The following is a 7,986-nucleotide window of genomic DNA, read 5'->3' as shown; positions in this document are numbered from 1 at the left end:
GATTCGGATCTGAAAGTATAAAGACAGAGAGCCAAGCATGATTTAATTGTTCGTATGTGTTTGTTTTATTGTGATTAAACATTCTTTCTGTCAGTTCACAGTCTCTGCGAAAATAGTCTAGATGACATGATTTTAGTGCGGCATCAATGGAACGCTGTGCCAAGACACCAGATATGACACCACATTCAACCATAAACATAGGTATGCTGATCGCCAGGCTATCTGTGAAGTTCACAGAATGCTGATTTTAATTTTCTTCACTTGATTAATCCCCACTGATTTCAGTTTACGATGATACGCCGTCAACCAATATGGACGATCCAGGTCAATAATGGCAAGGCCAATTCCCAACATGACGTTTAACACAACAAAGAACTAAGAATGTATATAAAGAGAAAGAGTCAACAGTATCCAATAATGTTGGTAATTCAAATTCGTGTCCCATGCTAGTATACATGTAAAAGTTGTTGAAAATAAATATGTATCTCAGCTGTTTGCATCTGTACCTGTATCCAACGCGGTGATCTAATGGAACAAGAGGAACATACAGTCCCTAGCCCTGGATTAAGCGGAATTAGACACAATCACGAAGTTGAGTGCCAGATGTCCTGAAGGATCTATCAATATATTTACTTACAAGAGAGTGATACTTATTGTAAGTAGTCAAAGTGTTACCACGTCGCTCTCTACAGTAACCCTATACCTTTAGGCCTGTATATGTCTTCATCAGATAAACCTGGAGCAAGTCCTCATAGTTATAAAAAAAATTTCTAGAATGGCCGGACGAATTTCCAGAAAGGGATAAATTTCCCAGTATATGTAATAGAGACAATCTTTCAGCCATATATTTCCCCTTATTACCCATATCTAGAATTCTCGTCGTTAGGAATATATTATTCAGTCCTTAATAAAGCATCTTGGGTGGCATGTTAACGTCTTTTATAATTACCGGTATACGAAATTAGTGTTACGTCATTCCGCGTGACTTATTCACATTTCCGCTATTATGTGGTTTAACCGCCAAACAAATATCCAATCATCGATAAAGTGATTAATTTTGCGATGCAGCTGATTACTTCATTCCGCAGTGGTAAGCTTTGATTACACTTACCTGGTAACTGATTAAGGTTCATGAGCTCTGTGCCATTAACAAACCACTGTGGCATGTCAGGTGGCTGGTCGCCAGGTAATGACCGCGACAAACACTTCAGCTCCATGTCAGAGTTCTCGTACACTAGTGCCTCTCCTAACTGCTCGACCCATATTGGTTTGGCTGGTAAAATGTTGACATGATTATAGAATTAATCAATGGAGAGTGTGTGAGCTGAACCATTGTGGTTTAACATGAATTTGAGAAAGAGCCTTACAGTATGCTATTACCCCTAGCATTAGATAAGTCAAATAGTTTTCTGTCCATTCTGCTCACGAATTAAGAGTTCGTGAAGTGGGCATGTATATGGGTAAAGAACAAAAGTTACAACATTGGAAAACCACCGCTCCCTTTCATCTAACTGGCAATCCCTCTGACTTAAAGCCGCAGTGCAAACGACGGGAGTTACAGACACAAACCAGATATCTGATCATACGTATAACTGGTGAAATCTGGCCTATGTAAGTTAAGCTTGGGGTTTTATGATAACTGTTCATGTAAATGCTTAATATCACCTTAAAAACCTTTTAGGTAAGAAAATAATGTAGTGATGTTAAATACAATTTATTTTAGGTCAATGGTTTCATTTGCTAGTCTTTAAAAGAGGAAGTTGTAACCTGCTCGCTTGGCGTTCAGCATGAAGGGGATGGTGCAACAACTGGTTGACCCGTATGAGTATAATGGCTGGGGCGGGGCAACTTACTTGCCTTCGGTAATTCGTGTCAGTGAAGCAGCACTAGAAAAAAGAGCTATTAGCACAATTAATCATTACTCACACGTGATGTTGTAGGTGAAGTTCCTCATTGATCGATTTCCAATGAGGCATTCAAAGGGCCCTTTGTGTTTTTCGGAGACGTTTGTGATGGAAAGTAGGCGACCGTAAGGATCACGTTTTATAGAAGAAACATCGCCTTGGAAGTTAGGATATAGCCATCTTTGCCGAGGGACAGGTCTGTAGGTCAAAAATAGGAATAAAATTTGAACCATCATCTCATTTTCAATCTCAGTTTGAAATGTATTGGTAAGTGAATACTGGAACACAATGACAATTTTATACATCATGTAAAACACCGGCGGTTTTAAACCATTTTCCTGGTGTGAATACAAGCTATGTGTACACAGATAATTATCCAACGGTGCCAGCAATGTAAAATCACTGTGAGAAACTCACTGTCCTGAAACTATGCACTCAAAGTTTGCCGTGTCTCCCAGGGCAACAGGCTCGTTGGGACCGTCAGCAAATACAAGCTTTGGCTGCTGCAGGAATGAGATGTCCACTGAAAATGTCAGAAACGACAAGCACGTTTTACAACACGTTTAAAGCACGCTGCGTTTTGATATTTTTCCTGATATTTAGAAAGCAGTTGCTTGCAAGTAAACATCTTTCCGAAAGACACAAATTCATGGGTGGTTTTACTGGCAGAATGATTAGGAGAGGATGCGCTACAATTTAATAGTTCACTTAAAACCCATTTCAGTATGCTTGCAGTAAAAGCTGCGGTCTTCCACACTTTTATATAGTACGTATATTAATAACATAATATATTGTAATACATTCAAAGAAAACGATTTATAAAGCAATAATTGATATACACGTGTGTAAGTATGAATGGTAGGTGGATATCACGTAAGGAGGCCGCTTTCATTACGCAGAGTAAACCACCGACATTTGGCAATTTACTGTCCAACTTTCACACCTGTGTATGACTTTTGTCTTATTGGGGGAATTGGGGGAATTATCTGTGTGACTCACTTGGCATAACAATGAGTGTTATACTTCGAATAGTTCGGTAGAGATTAAGTGTTGGGTTTCGGACTCCACACGTGTAGGTTTTAGAATCTTCGGGCGTCACCCACAGAAAATTTAAATCACCTGAAACCAGAAAACGTCTATTACATCATGTATTCTATAACTTAAATAGGCCTATCATGCATGCAAAATACTTACGCAGTAATTCACTTATTTCTTTGTAATGAACTTCCAGTATTTCAATATGCAGCACTATGAATTCCTATTTTAAATAATTTTTGTAACCTTAACCGTAAAAACATTGTAGTCACTAACATTTTTCTACAACAAAGAAAGTTTACCGTTCGGTGACTCGAAAATTCTGTCTGAGGCATATTGGTCCAGCCAGAACACCTCTGCCTTGGGTTTGCTCAGTACTTTATTATGACAAAACAGACGAACAAACGAGCCAGCCTGTATTCTACGGGTCTCTGACTGCATCTGGGGAGCGGGCCCAACCTCTGTGAATACCAAATACGTGTATGTTTACTGCAGTTATTAGTATTGAGTTAAGTGCGCCGTACAGGGAAGAAGACCAAATCCTCATTGGCTGTTACGTGATAAAGACAAGCCCAATAATAATCTTGGATTATGCTTTTCTCCCTCATGAACCAGTTAATCAGTTACAATTCTGTTTACATTTACATTCATTTTCGTTAACATGAAACACAAACATTTTATACAGTAAGTTGCATTAGTTACCATAATTACACAAAGAAGAGCCTCACTGGTCGCGCAGTCGACTTAATTAAGACTGATCATTTAACATTTAAGTTGCGTGGTAGAGAGCTTAAGTCATGTAAGGTTTGTTGCGTACCTTTATGCCGAGGTAGAAAGGTTTTCTTGGTGCTATGAGCAATTACCTCATAAAACCTGAGATATGTTTCACTACTACCTAAAACACTTATCCGTCCATACCTGCAGAATCCACCCTGATAAAGTCGGATTTCGATAATCCCCACTTGTTACTGGCGAAGCACTGGTAACTTCCCTCCATTAATTCTTCAGGTAACAGCAGAACCTGGTTGTCTTCTACTAAATGAGGACAGGGAACTTCACCATCATTCAAAGTCCAGTCATACCTGAAGATATTGAAAACCGATTACTTTGTCAGGTATATACTATCTAATTAATATTTGCAAGATCACGAAAACCTTTACATCATCTTTTACGTAGAATAAAGCCTCAAACATAACTCCACATGCAATCAACATATAATACGTTATGCTATCAAGACATATTGAAATTAAAGCAGAAAGATGTCAAACCTTGGATTAGGGAAGCCCTTTCCGTTACAACTCAGCTGGGTAATTTCACCTGGGTACACTTCGGAAGCCACTTTAACCTGCCCATCGGCTTCGTTAATTGTCGTCACACTCTCGATGAAGGCAGGCATTCTGGCTACAATGGCGAAGGCACAAATTTAGGTCAGACTTTAATCAGCTCACCTATACGCCAGGTAAATTGGGCAACCCTGTATCTAATGTATAATTGAAAAAATGTGAGAAAATGTGGAAAATTGAAAACTTTACAGAGCAAAAAACAACCCTTATGTCTTCCGTGCATACAATGATACTATATGATAATTTGACTTGACATGACACTAACCAGGCCATTTCATAACTTTCACAGCAATTTTCTAAAAAGTCGGTAATTTTGTAGCCTTATATGGATGAATCTTACGAATGAAATCTTGATACTTAATGTTTATAGGACCTACATTCAAAACCGAAGTTGGACGATGTTGGAGCATTTTGCGTCAGTGCTATTGCTGGCATAGCCTCCGGTATCATACAGCTATTGGCTGAAATTCTTCCTGTGAATGACAGAGATAAAGAAAACAAACGTTATGTAATACTTATGGAGAAATATAGGTGTATTTGGAATAACATATGCCTGTCAACTGCATAATCGCGCAATCCATACATGCATGTGCTTCACAAGAACAAGCATAAGTCTTAAAAAGTCAAATTTTCATCACTTTGCATCGACATGCCACATTCTGTCTAAACGACAAAGAAGATGACAATGTCTAAACTTCTACATCCCCGTCGTTCCGCCAAAAGTGGTCATGCGGTCATGCCATCCTCTTATTCCATAAATGTTCAGCCTTGTGGTTGCGGTACCTTTCTTGACGACGTAGTTTGGTTGAGGTTGACCAAGTGCATATTTCAGTAACGGGATTTCATTGTACCGGATTCCAAACACACATCCATCAATACCAGGATTGTTAAAATCTAAAAAAACATGAAAAAAATATATAAACTTTCATGCAATACACGATCTACAGCCTTATCTGACTATATGTGAGTTGTGAAATTTGACAGGTAATCTTAAATGTAAGTACTGTACTTTAACTATATGAATGTGATGCAGTAATGAGTGTATACAAAGCTGGTCACCCTCTGTACTCTAAATTCAAATCTTTGTTAGCATTCTCCATTCTTGGTAGGAGAATCCTCTTCCCACTGATATCTTTGCACATACCTATGGATCCTATGGTCATTGACATCACCCGATCAAATGATGTGTCCCTAACAGGGAATATTAAGCTGCTTTCCGTCTCGTCAACCTATAAAGAGCCAGTTTAGAAGAATCGTTTGTTACAAAATAACAAAGATTGTGTGCGAGTTTTTATCGCTGTGAGTTAAAGTCCAGCTCATGCTGGTTTCCACTCCAGCTGTACGCGTAAAGGTACAGCAGCAAGCGGCAGGTGATCGTGGGTTCTAACGGGCTTTGCCCGGTTTCGTCTAATCATAATGCTGGCCGCAGTGGCATAAGTAAAATATTCTTGAGTGGGGCGTAAAACACCAATGAAATAAAGAAATAAATATAAAGTATTTACGAATAGAGTAAAATGACCCTATTGATTCATTTACGTATTGTTTTGCTCTGTACTCAAGAATTTTAACCTCTCTGATTTATGGCTTGAGGAATATGCAGTGTCTGGAGTAAACATCGCCCTCAACATTCTCCTGACAAACTTCCTGACTTAAAGTCGCAACTTAACAGGGAGATTCCACTCGCCAGTTGTTCTTTTTCTGGGGTCAAAATTTCCACCGCCATAAAAAGCATCATATCTACCGTATGTGCACCAAGAATACCGGTAGAATATCCAGGACCGCTTGGGTGGACTATAATGTTTAAAGTATCCGTCTCGAAGTTCGGAAGACCTGTGATCAAAAGACTAAATGCAGCACTTTGGCGACATGTATTCGCCCTGCCACAAGAAGACACAGTATATGTACATACACTTAATGACTCATTGCCGTAATGTGACTGAAAAATAATAAAGATAGAAGATGGAAGATAGATACAAGATAGAAGAAGAATAAATAAATAAATACAGCGCTTTAAGTGTCAAAATCTGGAAAGATCATTTGCTGCATGTCCTGAAAGTTGGTTCCACAAAGGTGGAATGGATTTTAATCCTTGTCTTACCATGAGGAGGAGCTGACTGTTGACGGTATCTACGGTAACCTTGACCGAATGAGGTTCTCCATCTCCAACGACAACCGGACTCGTAACATTCCTATACCCGGAACCATAATTTAGCTCGATGTTCACTTTTCCTGGAAAGACGACAGAATATTTCAAATCTGATGTCAAATCCCACAGATGTTTGAGACTGATCGCCCACAGTGTAATTGTACACACGTTTCTGCTGGTTATAAAAAAGAGGTGATATCCACAGAAAAAATAAGATTTCGTCCAATGACTTGACATACCTTCATACTTTTTCTTGCTTCACAGTATGATATTTTAATACATATATGGACGTTTTCAGTGTGTATGAACTACCTACTGGATTTGACTCACCGGTTATTACGGATATATAACTTTAAGAGACTGTGTTGCTAGTTTCATTAACGAAACTGGTCATTGGGCATATGGTTTTGGAATCTGTTTCACTGCATAAGTGTCTGAACTTTGTATTTTTTGCTTATTATTGTAAACGTTCAAAAATGTGAAAGAAAAAAATATCACCTGAAACAATTAGGATGGAGAGAAACTCATTCAGCTGAGATATAACTTGGAAAAGGTATCTTCTGCTATTGTAATCATTGGTTCGGAAGCTGAATTCGATTTCCTTTGGCGTGTCCGGTTGAAATTCCCGCCTTGTGTAAAACGCCACACTCGAGTTTGATGCCATACTGGCACCAACAGCTATAGGTTAACAAAGAGTATAAGGGGTTAGCAACTAAAACTGTCAAAATGTTCATTATAAAAACACAATGACTTCGTTATGTTTGAGTTAAATTTCTTACTTATTTATTTATTTGATTGGTGTTTTACGCCGTAGACAAGAATATTTAACTTATACGATGGCAGCCAGCATTATGGTGGGTGGAAACCGGGCACTTCCCGGGGAAACCCACGACCATCAAGAGGTTTAAATTTCTTACAATAAAGGTCTCGTGCATTTGCATTTTTGAAGAATTCGAAAACAGTCGAAGATCTCTTATGTAGTATTGTGAATTGCTGGTTAACATGGTAGTAGATTAACGACGAAAGTTGTAAAATAATGCTTGGAGCATTTTTTGTATTTATTTGCACAAATTACCTCACCTTTGCCACAATAACATCCACTGAAGGCAGAGGCCTCACAGTCACACATAAACGTAGCATAAAATTTGTTCGTGCAAGAGCCGCTGTTCAAACATGGATTGCTGTAGCATGGAGAAATACACCCTGAAGAGAAAAGACGGCTTAAAATGGTACAATGAACTCATGCACTGGCGTCTCTTAACGATTGGTAAACGACATTTGATAATATATATCCTTTACATCAGTTTTTTTAGACAGTCGTCAAATTCTGAATTTTTATCACTGGTTCCTTTTACCATATCTTTCTTTTGTAATCAGGAATAAATATATCCGAAAGTTGCAACGATTCAAAGCTAAGGACTTAAAGCATGTACTAGTTTCTTTTATACTTATGCCATTGAGATAAGGCTTTAAGCAGTCTCCCAATTTACACTGCTTGGTTTTATTGCATTTTTAAATTTTATTTTAAATAAAGTTTATAGTTACCTTCCAGTATTCC

The sequence above is a fragment of the Liolophura sinensis genome, chromosome 7, assembly GCF_032854445.1.
Source record: "Liolophura sinensis isolate JHLJ2023 chromosome 7, CUHK_Ljap_v2, whole genome shotgun sequence".
Lineage (NCBI taxonomy): Eukaryota > Metazoa > Mollusca > Polyplacophora > Chitonida > Chitonidae > Liolophura > Liolophura sinensis.
This window is presented reverse-complemented; position numbering follows the sequence as displayed.